Source organism: Eurosta solidaginis, chromosome 5, assembly GCF_040869045.1.
Source record: "Eurosta solidaginis isolate ZX-2024a chromosome 5, ASM4086904v1, whole genome shotgun sequence".
Classification (NCBI taxonomy): Eukaryota; Metazoa; Arthropoda; class Insecta; order Diptera; family Tephritidae; genus Eurosta; species Eurosta solidaginis.
In genome coordinates this window covers 275634207-275653751 of record NC_090323.1, presented here as the reverse complement: position 1 = coordinate 275653751, position 19545 = coordinate 275634207, and the positions used below count along the sequence as shown (strand labels likewise).

General features: G+C 45.1%; 1 protein-coding gene across 6 annotated transcripts in view; it reads left to right on the top strand.

Moving 5' to 3' along the window:
* The first annotated feature begins 9088 nt into the window (after positions 1-9088).
* Ogdh (oxoglutarate dehydrogenase Nc73EF) overlaps positions 9089-19545 on the top strand; it is a 57078-nt gene continuing 46621 nt past the window's right edge. For 2 of the 6 annotated variants that reach the window (XM_067790955.1, XM_067790956.1), the window contains exon 1: positions 9090-9207. The gene's annotated coding sequence lies outside the window, so the exon portion shown is untranslated. Of the gene's footprint in view, positions 9208-9227; positions 9392-19545 lie in introns of those variants that run through there. The other 4 variants (XM_067790952.1, XM_067790957.1, XM_067790953.1 and 1 more) reach the window with 4 other exon arrangements.

Below are 19545 nucleotides of genomic sequence, written 5' to 3'. Positions count from 1 at the left end.
AGTTATCAATGCTAGCTCCTTTGGCAGTGATTTCAACTCTTCTTCAGTAAAACTTTGAAGGAGTCGTGTAGACGTATGATCCATTAGGTTTTGTAGCTCAATTTCAGCTGATACTTCGGTTATTTTGGGACTTCTTTCTTGGCTTGAGTAATTTTTTTGTATCCACGTAAAATATCGGCATTACGTTGCAATAATGACTTACGCAATATAATATATTTCTTCTTCGTTAAACCGAGATCTATAAACAGCGCCAAAGCTTCTTCGGGAGTGTATTCCTTAGTTAGCGTATTTGGTGGTGTGGGAATGCTGTTTTTGATCCTCATCAGTCGCACTGGACTTGCTACCGCAACTGCTTCTGTTATATGAGACTTCACGTTTTCTTCGTATTTTTTATATTTAATAGCCAGTGCTTCTGAAAGATGAGTCGTGGCCATAGCTTTTGTGGTATCAGACAGCTTCCTTTTCCTTGTGTAGGTAGAACACTCTTCTATGGGTTTTGTTGGTCTCCCTCTAGTTGGATTGGTTGATGTGCTAGGCGTTTCTTCGTCCAAAAAAGTTTTGTCAGCTAGCCACTTTACATGCTTACTTAGAAGATTTGAATTGTTACGATAGACGTCCTTCCAATTTCTTTCTATTATAATTATTGTAAACCAATTTTATTTTCCAGGCCTTCCTTTTCTTTAATGCTTGTTTCACTCGCTAATTCTCTCATAATAGCCTCAACGAAGTCCCCTCTTGACTTTGTAGATTTAAACACCGCAAATAGTTTCGAGTTTTCTAGATACATATTAGAATTGGCTTCGAGTGTATCTGACTAAATATTAAACTGTGAACTATATTAAAAATACTATTCACTTTATTTAAGTAAACAGAATACTTAGTTCCTTAATCTCCAAAAGACGAATGATAATAATGTGCATTGTAAGATGGATAGCTTTATATAGCTACTCAAATTATTAAAATGAATTTCAGGTATACTGAATTATATATTCCTGCTCAGGCGCGTATTATGTCCAAGGTTGTTTAAGTTTATTTGATGTAAAAAGTGAAGTTGCAGCTGGACGCAGGTAGACTTTATGAATTTAGGTAACTGAATATTTCACAACTAACTACTGTTAATTTGATGGAGCACATATTTTAATATTTTTTTTCCATCAAAGTTTTAAAAAGGGCCTAAAAATAGGCATTTCGAAAAACAGGTATATCCGCCAAGTTTTAACAAAAAAAACAATTTTTTTTTTCAATCCTAAATTAAATTACCTTTAATTGCTATGCAAGAAAACAACAACCGGCCGCCTTATATACTCACAAAGCCATTTTAAATACAACGAAAAAAAAGAAAAATTTCAAATTTTTCCCAATGTTTAAAATTGGTCTATTTTGGGCGGCTCTACCTGGTAAACTATAATTTTCTGTGAAAAAACAGTTGTATATTCTTGACCCCTGGAAAATTCTCTATTAGAAACATGTATTAGATTTATTTATTTATTTATTTCAATATTAGTCTAGAAAATATAAAAAGTTTTCAGACAGATTACAAGAAGAAAAAGCATCTAAAAAAATAACAACCATTATTATTTTAACTTAAAAACTAATTAGCTAAGAAAAAGTTCATTTAATCTTTGTTTAAATACTTCCTTCGTAGAGGAAAAATCAAGATTTCCAGGGTTCATAAGCGAATTAAATTCTTTCAAAGCTCTAAAAATCGGAGCATTAGTTGCGTAATTAGTTCTAACAAAGTCCAACCAGAAAATATCGTGATTCCGAAAACTCCTCTGCGGGATATTAAAACGTATTCGCTCAAGCAAGAAGGGACAGTCAATTAATCCACTTATTAAGTCGAACACAAAAGTGAGGGACAGAATGGACCGTCTAGTATCTAAGGACTTTAAGCTAATAAGCAAACAACGACTCCTATAGGGGAATCGGGTCTCTGAAGTTTAATGACCGCAACGCAAAGCGGACAAACACTTTTTGAACTCGCTCAAGCCTCTTAATATGACAATCATAGTATGGTCTCCAGATAAAAACAGCGTATTCTAATTTGGAACGTACAAGCGAGGTGTACAGCAATTTTAAAGTGTAGGGATCAGAAAAGTCAGAGCCAAACGTCTAATGAATGCAAGTGTTGAATATGCATTTGCAATTACGTAGCTCAAATGTCTGTGAAACAGAAATTTGGAATCGAATACAACACCTAGATCGATAATTTCACTTAAAGTGGATAGTGGAAGCCCATCAATATTGTAAGATGTAGGCAGAAGACAGCGAGACTTAGAGTAGGAGACATGTGAGCATTTTTTAATATTTAAATTTAGTTTATTTCGTTTACACCAAATCGCGACATTATCTAAATCAGATTGGAGATTCGACACGTCCTCCTTACTTGTAATTGACGAATACAACTTTAAATCATCAGCATACAAAAGAAAATTAGTGTACTTGAAACAACTGGATATATCATTTATGAAGATAATGAAAAGGAGTGGACCCAATATGCTACCCTGAGGAACTCCAGACGTCGCAATGAAGGAATCCGATGAGAACCCATCAACAACGACCTTACATTTACGACACGAGAGATAGGATTCAAACAAATTTAAAAGGGTGGAGTGAAATCCTAGAGCCCTAAGTTTCAATATTAAAATTTTGTGACTTACTTTGTCAAAAGCTTTTGAAAAGTCTGTGTATACACTATCAACTTGAAGTCGGTTTTGAAACGCTGAGATGCAATATTCCGAAAACACTGCCAGATTTGTGACCGTTGAACGACCTTTTACGAAACCATGCTGTTCAATGGACATGCTGCAAATAAATCTTATTTTTTACAATAGTCTCAAATAATTTTGATACGGAGTATATCTTAGCGATTGGTCTATAATTGGCAATATTATTCTTGTTGCCACTATTGGATTAATAGAGCCTACCTTCCAGGTATCAATGAACTGACCCCGCTCTAGTGATTTGTTGAACAGAAGCAGCAGAGGGGCAGCGAATGCAGAACAACTTTTAAAAAGATATGATGACAACCCATCAACATCAGTATTTGTAGATGATTTAGCGAACGCTTTCATGATTTTTTTAATTTTTGCCATGCTTTAACGGCAGAGGCGCCACTGTACGACGGCGCGAAATAAACGCGACATCGCTTTGTCAAAAATAGAATACCCAGAATTACATGAAGGTGAACACAATGAACGTCAAGAGCGAAATTTACGCACGTCATTTTGCGACGATAGATTTATTTCTATCGTCGCCGCCGGGCGATGACGACAAACATCCCAAGGGTTGCTGCTGTTCAATTTTTTTGTAATTGTGTAGTTTAGGGGCCCCACCCTAAAATTGGACCTTTTTTTTGAGTGAGGTATCAAAAGACGCGTATTCACGTTCCAAAAGCGGAAGTTGACTTTTTTTTACTCGTTCAAAAGATATTAACGAAAAACCGATAAAAGACCCGCCGGTACTTCCGAAACCGGGGGTGGGATCCATAGTATTTTTGCGCAGAGCACCTTTCTGCGTTGGCGGGCTTCGGCAGCGCTTATAAAAAATAACCCTCGGCTACGCCATGCCAAGTCCGGGTGTGTGGTATAACCGTGGCGGTAGCACAATTTTTTTGTGGGTACTACACAACAACAACCACATGAAAATCGCCAACTTCAACTGCAAATATCTCCAGACAGAGATACAATTTTTCTTTTCCGCCTTCGGATTATTGTTCCCGAGATTAATACGCGTCTTTTGATACCTCACTCGAAAATTTTGGCCAACTTTAGGGTGGGGCCCCTAAACTGCACTACTACCAAGGCAGTCGGTTCTATGTACCGGAGCGACTCGGGATTTTTCCCGACCAAGGAATGTCATTTCAGTGTAACCCCATTTAATTTGTTGCGTCCCTCCCACAAATTGTCATCCTCCCAGCAGCTCCTTGCAGCAGGACTGCTCCATGTTCTCTTGCTCCGGGAAGGTATCGAATCCAATCCGGGTCCGTCTCCTGACCCCGGTCCTGAGAAATAGTTTTGCTGCATCTGCCGGAAAAGAATCTTTTTAGGACGGTCATACTCTGTTCAGTGTGTCTCGTGTAAGGGATGGTTGCATCGGACAGGTTGTTCTGGGCTTGATCCCAAAACCCGACGTCCACGTAACTTTTATAAATCTTTTGTGGCTCCTTGCTGTTCACGCCCAAGGGCGTCCCGTAGTCTACGCCTAAGCGCCCCCACTACCTTCCAGCAGCCCCGCTGCTCAGCAATCCACAACAAGTACCCGCTGGTGCTCGCGCCCCACGGCGCCAACAACTCAAACAGCTGCTACCACTCATAACTACTATCTTCGTAGTAGAGTCGGTAGCAATGCTGAGCATCAGCCCCTGCCCCCGTCTTCTCCCCCCCTTTTCCGGCAGCAATCGTGTAGGTCAGGGAAACAGACTCTTAGTCCGTACCTCCGTTTGCACCGTTTGCCAGCACAGAATATATATGTTTGCGACATCCGCCCATGCAGCTCTGCCACTTTCCTAGATGTTCTGGTCTCCGCGACGGCAACCGCCTGACGGGTTTCATCGCGCCATGTTGCCAGGTCGCAAACCCAAAACATCCGGGTACCCCAATGCTTGCCCAAGGACGCCCACTCCCAGGGACACAACAGAAATTGCGTCCTGGCCTTCCTCAGGCGTAGTCACCCGTCACTTACCCCCACAGTGGCGACGTCTCCCCCTATGCACTTCAGAATTCTGCAGTTAAACTGTAATGGACTAACTGGGAAGATTACGGAGATAGTCGATTTCATGAAGTGGCACAACATCCGCATTGGTGCGATTCAAGAGACTAAACTCACAGCAAGTTCTGCATTGCAGACCTGCTCTGGGTATAATGTCCACAGAAAAGATCGCGAGAGCGGAAATGGAGGCGGCCTCGCGTTTATCATACACCACTCTGTGCAATATTATATATTTGATCCTGGCATCGACCGCAGGGACAATGTCTTAGAACGTCAAGGCCTATCTGTCCGGTCAGGCGATGCAAACCTAGAAATCATCAACATCTACATCCCTCCTGCCACCTGTTGCCCCAGTGGATACCGCCCTAATATCAGAGCCTTACTCACTGGCAACAATCGCATTATCTTAGGCGATTTCAATGCCCATCACGATCTATGGCATTCAAATTTGCGGGCGGACAGTAGGGGTGAGATGTTGGCGGATCAAATAGAAGAAGCGACGTTCTGCACAATAAACGGAGACGCCCCCACACGTATAGTAGGAAGCTGTCACAGTTCGCCAGATATCTCAATCGTGAGCGCAGAACTCGTAAACTGCGTCAACTGGCAGCCGATGGTAACATTGGCATCCGACCACCTGCTATACTTATTCCGCTCGAGCGTACCGCCGACTTCATCGTCACCGAAAAACGCACTTTCATAAACTTCAAAAAAGGAAAGTGGGAAGAATATAAATATTTTACATACAACCTCTTTGCTGCCCTCCCTATCCCGACTGATGCCCGCCAAGGGGAGCGTGCCTTCCTCAAGGTCATTGAATCCGCCTCGGCACGTTTCATTCCCGCCGGGAGAATTCCGGAAATCCGGCCCCACTTCCCGGCGGAGGCCGCAAACTTAGCGTGACCTTATAAGGCAGCTTGATCCAGGCGACCCCCAAATAAGGGATATAAACCAACGCATCAGATTGCTTGTGGATGACCACAAGCGGGCGAAATGGGAGGAGCACCGAAGAGGTTGTAACTTCTCTACCAGTGTGGATAAACTTTGGTCCACCGTAAAGTCCCTATCGAATCCGACTAAACACAAGGACAAAGTTTCCATCGCCTTTGGCGACAAAGTGCTGTCGAATGCGAAAAAATGCGCGAGCGCTTTCTGCCGACAATATATAATGTATTCTGCGGTCGACAAAGATAGACGGAGGGCCAACAGACACGCACATAAACACAAATTCAGCGCGTCACAAATCACCATCACCGCTAAAGAGGTTGAGGACGCCATTGGTCGCGCTAAACCATCCAAAGCAGTGGGCCCAGACGGCATAGCGCATGTCTTCAACCTGTCTCTTTCCACCTTTGTCATACCCGAGAAATGGAAAATGGCCAAAGTGGTCCCGCTACTAAAGCCTGGTAAACCAGCTGACATAGGAGAGTCGTATCGTCCGATATCTCTCCTATCGCCAGTAGCAAAGACGCTTGAAGCCATTTTGCTCCCTTATATCCAAGCAAATTTGCAGCTAGCCTCTAATCAGCATGGCTTCAGAAAACTCCAAAGCACTACCACCGCGCTAAATGCCATTAGCACCCAGATAAATTGCGGTTTAAACCAAAACCCCCACCATAGAACAGTACTCGTAGCGCTAGACCTATCAAAAGCTTTTGATACGGTCAACCATGGCTCGTTACTACAAGACCTGGAATGGTCAGCACCGCCTAGGGGCTTAAAGAGTCATCTCCGTAAGCATTTTGAGGAAATACGGCACCTGAGAACCCAGCCGTATGAAGCGAAAAAACACAAGCAGGTCCTTGGTGAACTCCACAAACAGGCGTCGGACATTTATGCCGGGAATTGCCCCGTGAATCCAGTACTCAAAGAAAAATATCCAAAACTCGCGGAAGAGGAACGCATACTCCCCAGTGAAACGCGTGTCACTCTTGCTCAACTTCGTTCTGGATACTGTAACAGGTTAAACTCTTACCTATCCAGAATCAACCCCGACATACAAAATGCATGCCCCGCTTGCAATGTGTCCCCACATGACACCAACCATCTCTTTAATTGTAATGTGGAACCAACGCCTCTAACACCCCTTTCTTTATGGTCCACCCCTGTTGAAACAGCAAGTTTCCTTGGACTACCGTTAGAGGATATTGATGACAATTTGTGATCGGTCGCGGATGTTAGGTGGGGCCATAGCGGAACGATACAAGGTGGCAGCATGGTGACATACCTACAAACATAAATAAAAATTTCATGTACTTTGTTTTTGTAAATTCGATGGACAAATGTCAAAATCGTACTACGCCGGAAGTTGATGTATCAAATTAAACAAAAAAAGTTTAAAATCAGCTGTCCCATGCTGCCACCTTGTATCGTTGCGCCATGGGTGGGGCGAAGCCAGGCATGCTTAACGAACGAAACGATATCATTTCGTTACGATAATCAACGCTAATAAACGGAACGAAGTCACTTCGTTTCGTTTATTAACGTTAAGATCGTCAAATTAACGTTATCGTTTCGTTCGTTAAGCATGCCTGGGCGAAGCACTGCTACAACAACAACAACAACAACCAATTTTTTAAGTATAAAAAAAGAAAACATAATATCCAAAAACAAATTTTTTTTCTTTACATATAATTTTTAATTTTTTATTTAATTTCTTAACATTATTGTTTTGTTTTGTTAATTTCTTATCATTTTGGGCGTGTTTTAGCAGTCAAGTGCTAAAGCAGAGAATTAAGAAAGTTTTAATTGTTTTCATCTTTAGCCGTGTTTTTTTTTTTACACGTAAACGTCTATACGCTTAAGCTGGAGACATTGGTGCTTTATCGGTAACCGTATAGGTAACCTTATAACAGCTGATTCGACCAATCTTATGAGAATCAATGCAATCGATTATTGGTGCCGCTAAGGTCGTAACCGTATCGTAGCCAACCAATTGGGTTTTGGTTTACCGTCGTAACGATAAACAGCTGATTACGTTAGGGATACGGATACAGCGATACGACATACGGCACCAATGACTCCGGCTTTATACTTTATATGGACTGCTAAGCGACAAACCTTAAATACACCTCTGAAATTGCTACGCATAACATTAGTACTACTAAATTTCAATACGCATTATATACAGATGTAACTGAAATATGTGTTTTTATTTCACCCTCTACACTAATTCTATAGCTATCATCCGGCGGCAAAATCTTGAGCCAGATAAATAATTTTGCATGTAAATGCAACAACAAAGATTTGAGCCAGATAAATCCAGATAGAAGCCAGATAATTTGTTAATTACTTCTTTTTAGGTTGACAACGCGGCCTTTAATATACCTACTTTTTCAAAAATAGATGTCGCTGCTTAGCCTTTCGCCGTATGAGTTAAATGAGAAACAGCGGCAACATCTGCCTATCACATTTCACGTGTGCGAAAATTTCACGACATCTGCTTCTCAAGTCTCTCAATGATCCAGAGCATTCCCGTGAGAATTGAGCGTGAGCCGGAGCTGTAAAACTCACTGAAAGACGGCAAATAACTAAAATTTAACTATGGCAACTCTGATAAAATGCAACAGCGCACTGGTTTTATGTATACATATTATATTAGCTTCTTTATTCACGTATGCGTATACGTATTATATTAGTTTCTTTATTCACGCAAATGCTAAATAACATAATATTCGTAGTATAAAATATAAAAGTTGTATTGCCCCTCTTCATTTACTTTCATTTTAAATTAAATTCACTTCGATAATTCTTTGCGACACAATTCCTCTTTAATACTTTGGCATATGATCCTCTGTGGGTGCTCCATGGAGTACTACAGTGAAAGTACTTTGGAAAGTACTCTCACGTATGTACTCTATGGAATACTCACAGACAAAGCGAGAGTGGGATCACCTACTCCTCTTCTAGGACATCGCAATGTTAATTGGAGCACATTTTTTGTATGAATACATATTAGATTTGGAGCCGCCCTATACTCCCAAAGGAGTATTCCTTACATTATTTATAGAGTACTCGCGTTTTTTGAAGGGTAGTTATTTAACCACTGCCGCTAGATGGGTCTCTTAAGCATTATCTAAGCGAGGATAGGCGTTTTTTTTCACGCGCAAACGTATACGGCCGCGTGTAAAAAAAAAACACGCGACTATGAGAATGTGATGTCAACATTTGATATGTTGATGTGAATATATGATGTCACATCACACCATTGCGGCGTATATCGTCGTCGCTCGGCATTGTGTTTCAAGCATTAAATGCATTGTAAAAAATCATAGCTATAAATACAGTTGAGCTAGAATGGAGTACAAGCACAAAAAAAAAAACAAATAAGAAAAAGTCTAATGACTCTTGCCGTCACTGTTAAATTTTTGTTTATGTGGCTTCTTTTTCTGTATGGAATATATGTTGTTTGTATCAATACGGCAACGCAACAAATTTCAAGCTGTCAAATCCAGTTCGATTTTCAATCGTACGAGTTGGCTCAGAGTCTATTTTCAGGTAAAAGATTTTCTGGTTATAAAATAATTAAATATTGCTCAAAAATATTAGTTCCTATTACAACACCGAGAAAATATTTTGTATATGATTGCAGCGGTGTATGTTTTTAATCAATGAAAATAAAAGTGCTATTAGGTCAACCAAAAGGAGTGTTTGTGTTAGTGCAGCATAGTCGACATAGAAGGTCGATTTAATAAGAAAATAATTTATTTAATTGTGTAATAGCTAGTGCAGCTCCTAATTATTAAGCTGAAAATATGCACTCAAAACGTACAGTTAAAGGAATATTATTTTTTTAGTTTTCCGACGCCCATAGAAGATTTTAAGTAAATCATGTGCAATTACATAATGCGATTTTGACATCTTTGTTGTGACGTTTTACCTTCAGCAGCAAATAAAAAGACGGCATACGATACGGGATTCAAGGGTTTGTGATGATTTCATGGGGTTGTGTAGGGGGTTCAAGGGGTTGTGTAGCGCAATATATAGCTTCTCCAACCCAATTGTCAACCTCACCTTCGAGCGGCGAATCCCGTTTCACTAACAGACGAGGCTCTGGCGACCCCAAGCTCCTGATGTTGTTGTTGTAGCCATAAGGTTGCTCCCCGAAGGCTTTGGGGAGTGTTATCGATGTGATGGTCCTTTGCCGGAACAAATCCGGTACGCTCCGGTACCATAGCACCATTAAGGTGCTAGCCCGACCATCTCGGGAACGATTTATGTGGCCACATTAAACCTTCAGGCCATTCGCTCCCTCCCTACCCCCAAGTTCCATGAGGAGCTTGGGGTCGCCAGAGCCTCGTCTGTTAGTGAAACAGGATTCGCCGCGGATAGGTGAGGTTGACAATTGGGTTTGGAGAAGCTATATATTGCGCTGGCAACCTGAAAGGTTGCGCTACACAGCCCCTTGAATCTGGTATTTTAGTCGCCCCTTACGACAGGCATACCTACCGGAGTACCCCAAGCTCCTCATGGAACTTGGTTGTGGGGAGGGAGGGATGGCCTGAAGGTTTAATGTGGCCATATAAAGCGTTCCCGAGATGGTCGGGCTAGCACCTTAATGGTGCTGTGTTACCGGAGCGTACCGAATCTGTATCCGGCAAAGGACCATCACATCGATAACACTCCCCAAAGCCTTCGAGGAGTAGGCTTTTCGCTACAACAACAACAGCATACGATAAATATTTACATATCGATTAGTATGTTTTTATTGTAAAATTAGAATCATTAATATAGATACTAACCAACTATTGTATTTGCTTTTCACAAATATTCTGCTGTACACCTTTAAGGTCTAGAAATAGCTTCTGGCATCTTACAGGAAGCATACCTTTTGGAAACAGATGTTAAAACCCCAGCGAGCTATGGCGCCGAGAATATTACCGCGGCATTCATAGAATTATTGAACATCCACGTCGATCGCATTATCTAACCGACTGTCAGACACCCTAAAGTATTGGAAGGGATGTTCTATAGTCCTACTTTTCAGCACATGTAACTCCAAATGCATCTACAGTTAAGATTGGGAATAAAATCTCTCGCCATTGCACTTTTGGCAAGGACAAAGAAAGACTGCTTACAACTTATAATAAAATTGGTCTAAATGCATTTGAGACAATTTTTGATATTTATTTTAAAACGGATGCCAACGCAATTTATAGCTCCACCTACCCGTGGCGAATCCTGTTTCTTTAGCAGCCGACCACAAATTCCTCATGGAACTAGGGGTTTGGCGCAGGATGGCCTAAACACTTCAATGTGGACTTATTAAATTGTTTTCGAGATGGTCAGGCTTATACCTGTTGTTGTTGTTGTTGTTGTAGCAATGCTCGCCCCACCTAATAGCCGCGACCGACCACAAATTGTCATCAATATCCTCTAACGGGAGTCCAAGGAAACTTACCGTTTCAACAGGGGTGGACCATAAGGAAAGGGGTGTTAGAGGCGTTGGTTCCACATTACAATTAAAGAGATGGTTGGTGTCATGTGGGGACACATTGCAAGCAGGGCATACATTTTGTATGTCGGGGTTGATTCTGGATAGGTAAGAGTTTAGCCTGTTACAGTATCCAGAACGAAGTTGAGCAAGAGTGACACGCGTTTCCCTGGGGAGTATGCGGGACTCTTCTGCGAGTTCTGGATATTTTTCTTCAAGTACTGGATTCACCGGGCAATTCCCGACATAAAGGTCCGACGCCTGTCTATGGAGTTCACCAAGGACCTGCTTGTGTTTTTCCGCTTCATACGGCTGGGTTCTCAGGTGCCGTATTTCCTCAAAATGCTTACGGAGATGACTCCTTAGGCCCCTAGGCGGTGCTGGTTCGTCAATCAGATGTCTGTTGGGATGCCCAGGTTTCTGGGTATTCAACAGAAACTGTTTGGTCAGCATCTCATTTCTCTCCCTGATGGGGAGTATTCTCGCCTCATTATGCAGATGGTGTTCTGGGGACATAAGAAGACAGCCCGTGGCGATTCTGAGAGCAGTATTTTGGCAGGCCTGTAGTTTCTTCCAGTGGGTGGTTTTTAGGCTTGGCGACCATATGGGTGACGCGTAGCACGTAATCGGCTGGCTAATTGCTTTGTATGTGGTCAAGAGCGTTTCTTTATCTTTTCCCCAGGTACTGCCAGCAAGGGATTTGAGGATTTTATTACGGCTCTGAATTCTTGGAACAATTGCCGTTGCGTGCGCACCAAAATGTAGATCCTGATCAAACGTCACACCCAAGATTTTGGGGTGTAGGACAGTCGGTAGCGTAGTGCCATCGACGTGGATGTTCAATATGGTCGACATTTGGGGCGTCCATGTTGTAAATAAGGTCGCGGAAGATTTAGTCGGTGACAATGCCAGGTTTCGCGAGGCGAAAAAACTGGAGAGATCAGGGAGATAGCCGTTTATTTTATTGCATAGCTCATCGATCTTTGGGCCTGGGCCTGTGGCCATTATTGTGCAGTCATCGGCGTAGGAAACGATTGTGACTCCTTCCGGTGGTGAAGGTAGCTTAGATATGTAGAAATTAAACAAAAGCGGGGATAGGACACCACCCTGTGGCACCCCTTGTTTAATTCTCCTTTGTTTTGATGTTTCGTTTCTGAATTGCACCGATGCCTGCCGACCACCCAGATAATTTGCGGTCCACCTTTTAAGACATGGGGGAAGGGTGGACCCTTCTAGGTCTTGCAGTAACGAGCCATGGTTGACCGTATCAAAAGCTTTTGATAGGTCTAACGCTACGAGTACTGTTCTATGGTGGGGATATTGATTCAAACCGCAATTTATCTGGGTGCTAATGACATTTAGCGCGGAGGTAGTGCTATGGAGTTTTCTGAAGCCATGCTGATGAGGGGCTAGCTGCAAATGTGCTTGGAAATAAGGGAGCAAAATGGCTTCAAGCGTCTTTGCCACTGGCGATAGGAGAGATATCGGACGATATGACTCACCTACGTTAGCTGGTTTCCCAGGCTTTAGTAGCGGGACCACCTTGGCCATTTTCCATTTCTCGGGTATGACAAAGGTGGAAAGAGACAGGTTGAAGACATGCGCTAAATATTTGAAACCCTCTTTCCCTAGGTTTTTAAGCATCGGCATGGCTATGCCGTCTGGGCCCACTGCTTTGGATGGTTTAGCGCGACCAATGGCGTCCTCAACCTCTCTAGCGGTGATGGTAATTGGTGACGCGCTGAGTTTGTGTTTATGTGCGTGTCTATTGGCTCTCCGTCTATCTTTGTCGACCGTAGGATGCATTATATATTGTCGGCAGAAAGCGCTCGCGCATTTTTTCGCATCCGACAGCACCTTATGTTGTTGTTGTTGTAGCAGTGCTTCGCCCCACCTAACAGACGCGACCGATCACAAACTGTCATCAATATCCTCTAACGGGAGTCCAAGGAAACTTGCTGTTTCAACAGGGGTGGACCATAGGGAAAGGGGTGTTAGAGGCGTTGGTTCCACATTACAATTAAAGAGATGGTTGGTGTCATGTGGGGACACATTGCAAGCGGGGCATACATTTTGTATGTCGGGGTTGATTCTGGATATGTAAGAGTTTAACCTGTTACAGTATCCAGAACGAAGTTGAGCCAGAGTGACACGCGTTTCCCTGGGGAGTATGCGTTCCTCTTCCGCAAGTTTTGGATACTTTACTTTGAGTACTGGGTTCACCGGGCAATTCCCGGCATAAAGGTCCGACGCCTGTATGTGGAGTACACCAAGGACCTGCTTGTGTTTTTTCGCTTCATACGGCTGTGTTCTCAGATGCCGTATTTCCTCAAAATGCTTACGGAGATGACTCCTTAAGCCCCTAGGCGGTGCTGGCTCGTCAATCAGATGTCTGTTGGGATGCCCAGGTTTCTGGGTATTCAACAGGAACTGTTTGGTCAGCATCTCGTTTCTTTCCCTGATGGGGAGTATTCTCGCCTCATTATGTAGATGGTGTTCTGGGGACATAAGAAGACAGCCCGTTGCAATTCTGAGAGCAGTATTTTGGCAGGCCTGTAGCTTCTTCCAGTGGGTAATTTTTAGGCTTGGCGACCATATGGGTGACGCGTAGCACGTAATCGGCTGGCTAATTGCTTTGTATGTAGTCATGAGTGTTTCTTTATCTTTTCCCCAGGTACTGCCAGCAAGGGATTTGAGGATTTTGTTACGGCTCTGAATTCTCGGAACAATTGCGGCTGCGTGCTCACCAAAATGTAGATCCTGATCAAACGTCACACCCAAGATTTTGGGGTGTAGGACAGTCGGTAGCGTAGAGCCATCGACGTGGATGTTCAAAATGGTCGACATTTGGGACGTCCATGTTGTAAATAAGGTCGCGGAAGATTTAGTCGGTGATAATGCCAGGTTTCGCGAGGCGAAAAAACTGGAGAGATCAGGGAGGTAGCCGTTTATTTTATTGCATAGCTCATCGATCTGTGGGCCTGGGCCTGTGGCCATTACTGTGCAGTCATCGGCGTAGGAAACGATTGTGACTCCTTCCGGTGGTGAAGGTAGTTTAGATATGTAGAAATTAAACAAAAGTGGGGATAGGACACCACCCTGTGGAACCCCTTGTTTAATTCTCCTTGGCTTTGATGTTTCGTTTCTAAATAGCACCGATGCCTGCCGACCACCCAGATAATTTGCGGTCCACCTTTTAAGACATGGGGGAAGGGTAGACCCTTCCAGGTCTTGCAGTAACGAGCCGTGGTTGACCGTATCAAAAGCTTTTGATAGGTCTAGCGCTACGAGTACTGTTCTATGGTGGGGGTTTTGATTTAAACCGCAATTTATCTGGGTACTAATGGCATTTAGCGCGGAGGTAGTGCTATGGAGTTTTCTGAAGCCATGCTGATGGGAGGCTAGTTGCAAATTTGCTTGGAAATAAGGGAGCAAAATGGCTTCGAGCGTCTTTGCTACTGGCGATAGGAGAGATATCGGACGATACGACTCTCCTATGTTAGCTGGTTTACCAGGCTTTAGTAGCGGGACCACCTTGGCCATTCTCCATTTCTCGGGTATGACAAAGGTGGAAAGAGACAGGTTGAAGACCTGCGCTAAATATTTGAAACCCTCTTTCCCTAGGCTTTTAAGCATCGGCATGGCTATGCCGTCTGGGCCCACTGCTTTGGATGGTTTAGCGCGACCAATGGCGTCCTCAACCTCTTTAGCGATGATGGTGATTGGTGACGCGCTGAATTTGTGTTTATGTGCGTGTCTGTTGGCCCTCCGTCTAACTTTGTCGACCGTGGAATGCATTATATATTGTCGGCAGAAAGCGCTCGCGCATTTTTTCGCATCCGACAGCACTTTGTCGCCAAAGGCGATGGAAACTTTGTCTTTGTGCTTAGTCGGATTCGATAGGGACTTTACGGTGGACCAAAGTTTACCCACACCGGTAGAGAGGTTACAACCTCTTAGGTGCTCCTCCCATTTCGCCCGCTTGTGTTCATCCACAAGCAATCTGATGCGTTGGTTTATATCCCTTATTTGGGGGTCGCCTGGATCAAGCTGCCTTATAAGGTCCCGTTCTCTCGCTAAGTTTGCGGCCTCCGCCGGGAAGTGGGGCCGGATTTCGGGAATTCTCCCGGCGGGAATGAAACGTGCCGAGGCGGATTCAATGACCTTGCGAAAGGCACGCTCCCCTTGGCGGGCATCAGTCGGGATAGGGAGGGCAGCAAAGAGGTTGTCTGTAAAGGATTTATATTCTCCCCACTTTCCTTTTTTAAAGTTTATGAAAGTGCGTTTTTCGGTGACGATGAAGTCGGCGGTACGCTCGAGCGAAACAAGTATAGGCAGGTGGTCGGATGCCAATGATACCATCGGCTGCCAGTTGACGCAGTTTACGAGTTCTGCGCTCACGATTGAGATATCTGGCGAACTGTGACAGCTTCCTACCATACGTGTGGGGGCGTCTCCGTTTATTGTGCAGAACGTCGTTTCTTCTATTTGATCCGCCAACATCTCGCCCCTACTGTCCGCCCGCAAATTTGAATGCCATAGATCATGATGGGCATTGAAGTCGCCTAAAATAATGCGATTGTTTCCAGTGAGTAAGGCTCTAATATTAGGGTGGTATCCACCGGGGCAACAGGTGGCAGGGGGGATGTAGATGTTGATGATTTCTAGGTTTGCATCGCCTGACCGGACAGATAGGCCTTGACGTTCTAAGACGTTGTCCCTGCGGTCGATGCCAGGATCAAATATGTGATATTGCACAGAGTGGTGTATTATAAACGCGAGGCCGCCTCCATTTCCGCTCTCGCGATCTTTTCTGTGGACATTATACCCAGAGCAGGACTGCAATGCAGATCGTGCTGTGAGTTTAGTCTCTTGAATCGCAGCAATGCGGATGTTGTGCCGCTTCATGAAATTGACTATCTCCGTAATCTTCCCAGTTAGTCCATTACAGTTTAACTGCAGAATTCTGAAGTGCATGAGGGGAGACGTCGCCACTCTGGGGGTAAGTGACGGGTGACTACGCCTGGGTTCAGGAAGGCCAGGACGCAATTGCTGTTGTGGCCCTGGGACTGGGCGTCCTTGGGCAAGCATTGGGGTACCCAGATGATTTGGGTTTGCGACCTGGCAACATGGCGCGATGAAACCCGCCGAGGGGTTGCCGTCGCGGAGACCAGAACATCTAGGAAAGTGGCACCACCCGAGGCAGGAGCTGCATTGGGCGGATGTCGCAAACATATATATTCTGTGCTGGCAAACGGTGCAAACGGAGGTAGGGACTAAGAGTCTGTTTCCCTGACCTACACGATTGCTGCCGGAAAAGAGGGGGGGAGAAGACGGGGGCAGGGGCTGTTGCTCAGCATTGCTTCCGACTCTACTACGAAGATTGTAGTTATGAGTGGTAGCAGCTGTTTGAGTTGTTGGCGCCGTAAGGCGCGAGCAGCAGCGGGTACTTGTTGTGGCTTGCTGAGCAGCGGGGCTGCTGGAAGGTAATGGGGGGGCGCTTAGACGTAGACTACGGGACGCCCTTGGGCGTGAACAGCAAGGAGCCACAAAAGATTTATAAAAGTTACGTGGACGTCGGGTTTTGGAATCAAGCCCAGAACAACCTGTCCGATGCAACCATCCCTTACACGAGACACACTGAACAGAGTATGACCGTCCTAAAAAGATTCTTTTCCGGCAGATGCAGCAAAACCATTTCTCAGGACCGAGGTCAGGAGACGGACCCGGATTGGATTCGATACCTTCCCGGAGCAAGAGAATATGGAGCAGTCCTGCTGCAAGGAGCTGCTGGGAGGATGACAATTTGTGGGAGGGACGAAACAAATTAAATGGGGTTACACTGAAATGACAGTCCTTGGTCGGGAAAAATCCCGAGTCGCTCCGGTACATAGAACCGACTGCCTTGGGAAGCACCTTATCGCCAAAGCCGATGGAAACTTTGTCTTTGTGCTTAGTCGGATTCGATAGGGATTTTACGGTGGACCAAAGTTTACCTACACCGGTAGAGAGGTTACAACCTCTTAGGTGCTCTTCCCATTTCGCCCGCTTGTGTTCGTCCACAAGCAATCTGATGCGTTGGTTTATATCCCTTATTTAGGGGTCGCCTGGATCAAGCTGTCTTATAAGGTCGCGTTCCCTCGCTAAGCTCGCGGCCTCCGCCGGGAAGTGGGGCCGGATTTCGGGAATTCTCCCGGCGGGAATGAAATGTGCCGAGGCGGATTCAATCACCTTACGGAAGGCACGCTCCCCTTGGCGGGCATCAGTCGGGATAGGGAGGGCAGCAAAGCTGCTGTCTGTTGCAGATTTATATTCTTCCCACTTTCCTTTTTTGAAGTTTATGAAAGTGCGTTTTTCGGTGACGATGAAGTCGGCGGTACGCTCGAACGAAATAAGTATGGGCAGGTGGTCGGATGCCAATGTTACCATCGGCTGCCAGTTGACGCAGTTTACGAGTTCTGCGCTCACGATTGAGATATCTGGCGAGCTATGACAGCTTCCTACCATACGTGTGGGGGCGTCTCCGTTTATTGTGCAGAACGTCGTTTCGTCTATTTGATCCGCCAACATCTCACCCCTACTGTCCGCCCGCAAGTTTGAATGCCATAGGTCGTGATGGGCATTGAAATCGCCTAAGATAATGCGATTGTTGCCAGTGAGTAAGGCCTCGATATTAGGGCGGTATCCACTGGGGCAACAGGTGACAGGAGGGATGTAGATGTTGATGATTTCTAGATTTGCATCGCCTGACCGGACAGATAGGCCTTGACGTTCTAAGACATTGTCACTGCGGTCGATGCCAGGATCAAATATATGATATTGCACAGAGTGGTGTATAATAAACGCGAGGCCGCCTCCATTTCCGCTCTCGCGGTCTTTCCTGTGGACATTATAACCAGAGCAGGTCTGCAATGCAGATCTTGCTGTGAGTTTAGTCTCTTGAATCGCAGCAATGCGGATGTTGTGCCGCTTCATGAAATCGACTATCTCCGTAATCTTCCCAGTTAGTCCATTACAGTTGAACTGCAGAATTCTGAAGTGCATGAGGGGTGACGCCGCCACTCTAGGGTAAGTGAGGGGTGACTACGCCTAGGTTGTGGAAGGCCAGGACGCAATTGCTGTTGTGGCCTTGGGACTGGGCGCCCTTGGGCAAGCATTGGGGTACCCGGATGATTTGGGTTTGCGACCTGGCAACATGGCGCGATGAAACCCGTCGAGGGGTTGCCGTCGCGGAGACCAGAACATCTAGGAAAGTGGCACCACCCAAGGCAGGAGCTGCATTGAGCGGATGTCGCAAACCTATATATTCTGTGCTGGCAGACGGTGCAAACGGAGGCAGGGACTAAGAGTCTGTTTCCCTGACCTGCACGATTGCTGCCAGAAAAGAGGGGGGGAGAAGAAGACGGGGGCAGGGGCTGATGCTCAGCATTGCTACCAGCTCTACTACGAAGTTAGTAGTTATGAGTGGTATCAGCTGTTTGAGTTGTTGGCGCCGTGGGGCGCGAGCAGCAGCGGGTACTTGTTGTGGCTTGCTGAGCAGCGAAGCTGCTGGAAGGTAGTGGGGATACGCTTAGGCGTAAACTACGGGACGCCCTTGGGCGTGAGCAGCAAGTAGCCACAAAAGATTTATAAAAGTTACGTGGACGTCGGGTTTTGGGATCAAGCCCAGAACAACCTGTCCGATGCAACCATCCCTTGCACGAGACACACTGAACAGAGTATGACCGTCCTAAAAAGATTCTTTTCTGGCAAATGCAGCAAAACCATTTCTCAGGACCGGGGTCAGGAGACGGACCCGGATTGGGTTCGATACCTTCCCGGAGTAAGAGAATATGTAGCAGTCCTGCTGCAAGGAGCTGCTAGGAGGATGACAATTTGTGGGACGAAACAAATTAAATGGGGTCACACTGAAATGACAGTCCTTGGTCGGGAAAAATCCCGAGTCGCTCCGGTACATAGAACCGACTGCCTTGGGAAGCGAGGCTTATACCTTAAAGGTGCTTGTTTCTGGGATGTAGCTGATCTATCTATATCCGGCAAAAACCCCTCAAGAAGCTGATACAAGAACAACAACAACCAATCAAGGGGTTGTTTAGCTCACCGCAAGCTACCTCTGGCGAATCGAGTTTAGCATGCGAGGCAATGGCGGTCCCACTTTTCCTCACTGAAAGGGGTATTGGATGACTTAGAAGGTTCAAAGTGGTCATATCAAATCCTGCTATCCTGCTACGGTTGGGCTAGTACATTATTGGAGCTATTCGGGCCATCAACATCGGTGAACCTCCTTACGCAACAAATTAAATGGAGTTATACTGAAATGACAGCCCTTGGTCGGGAAAAATCCGAGTCGCTCCGGTACCGGCTGCCTTGGGAAGCGGATATTTGTATTTGTATTTTGGAGC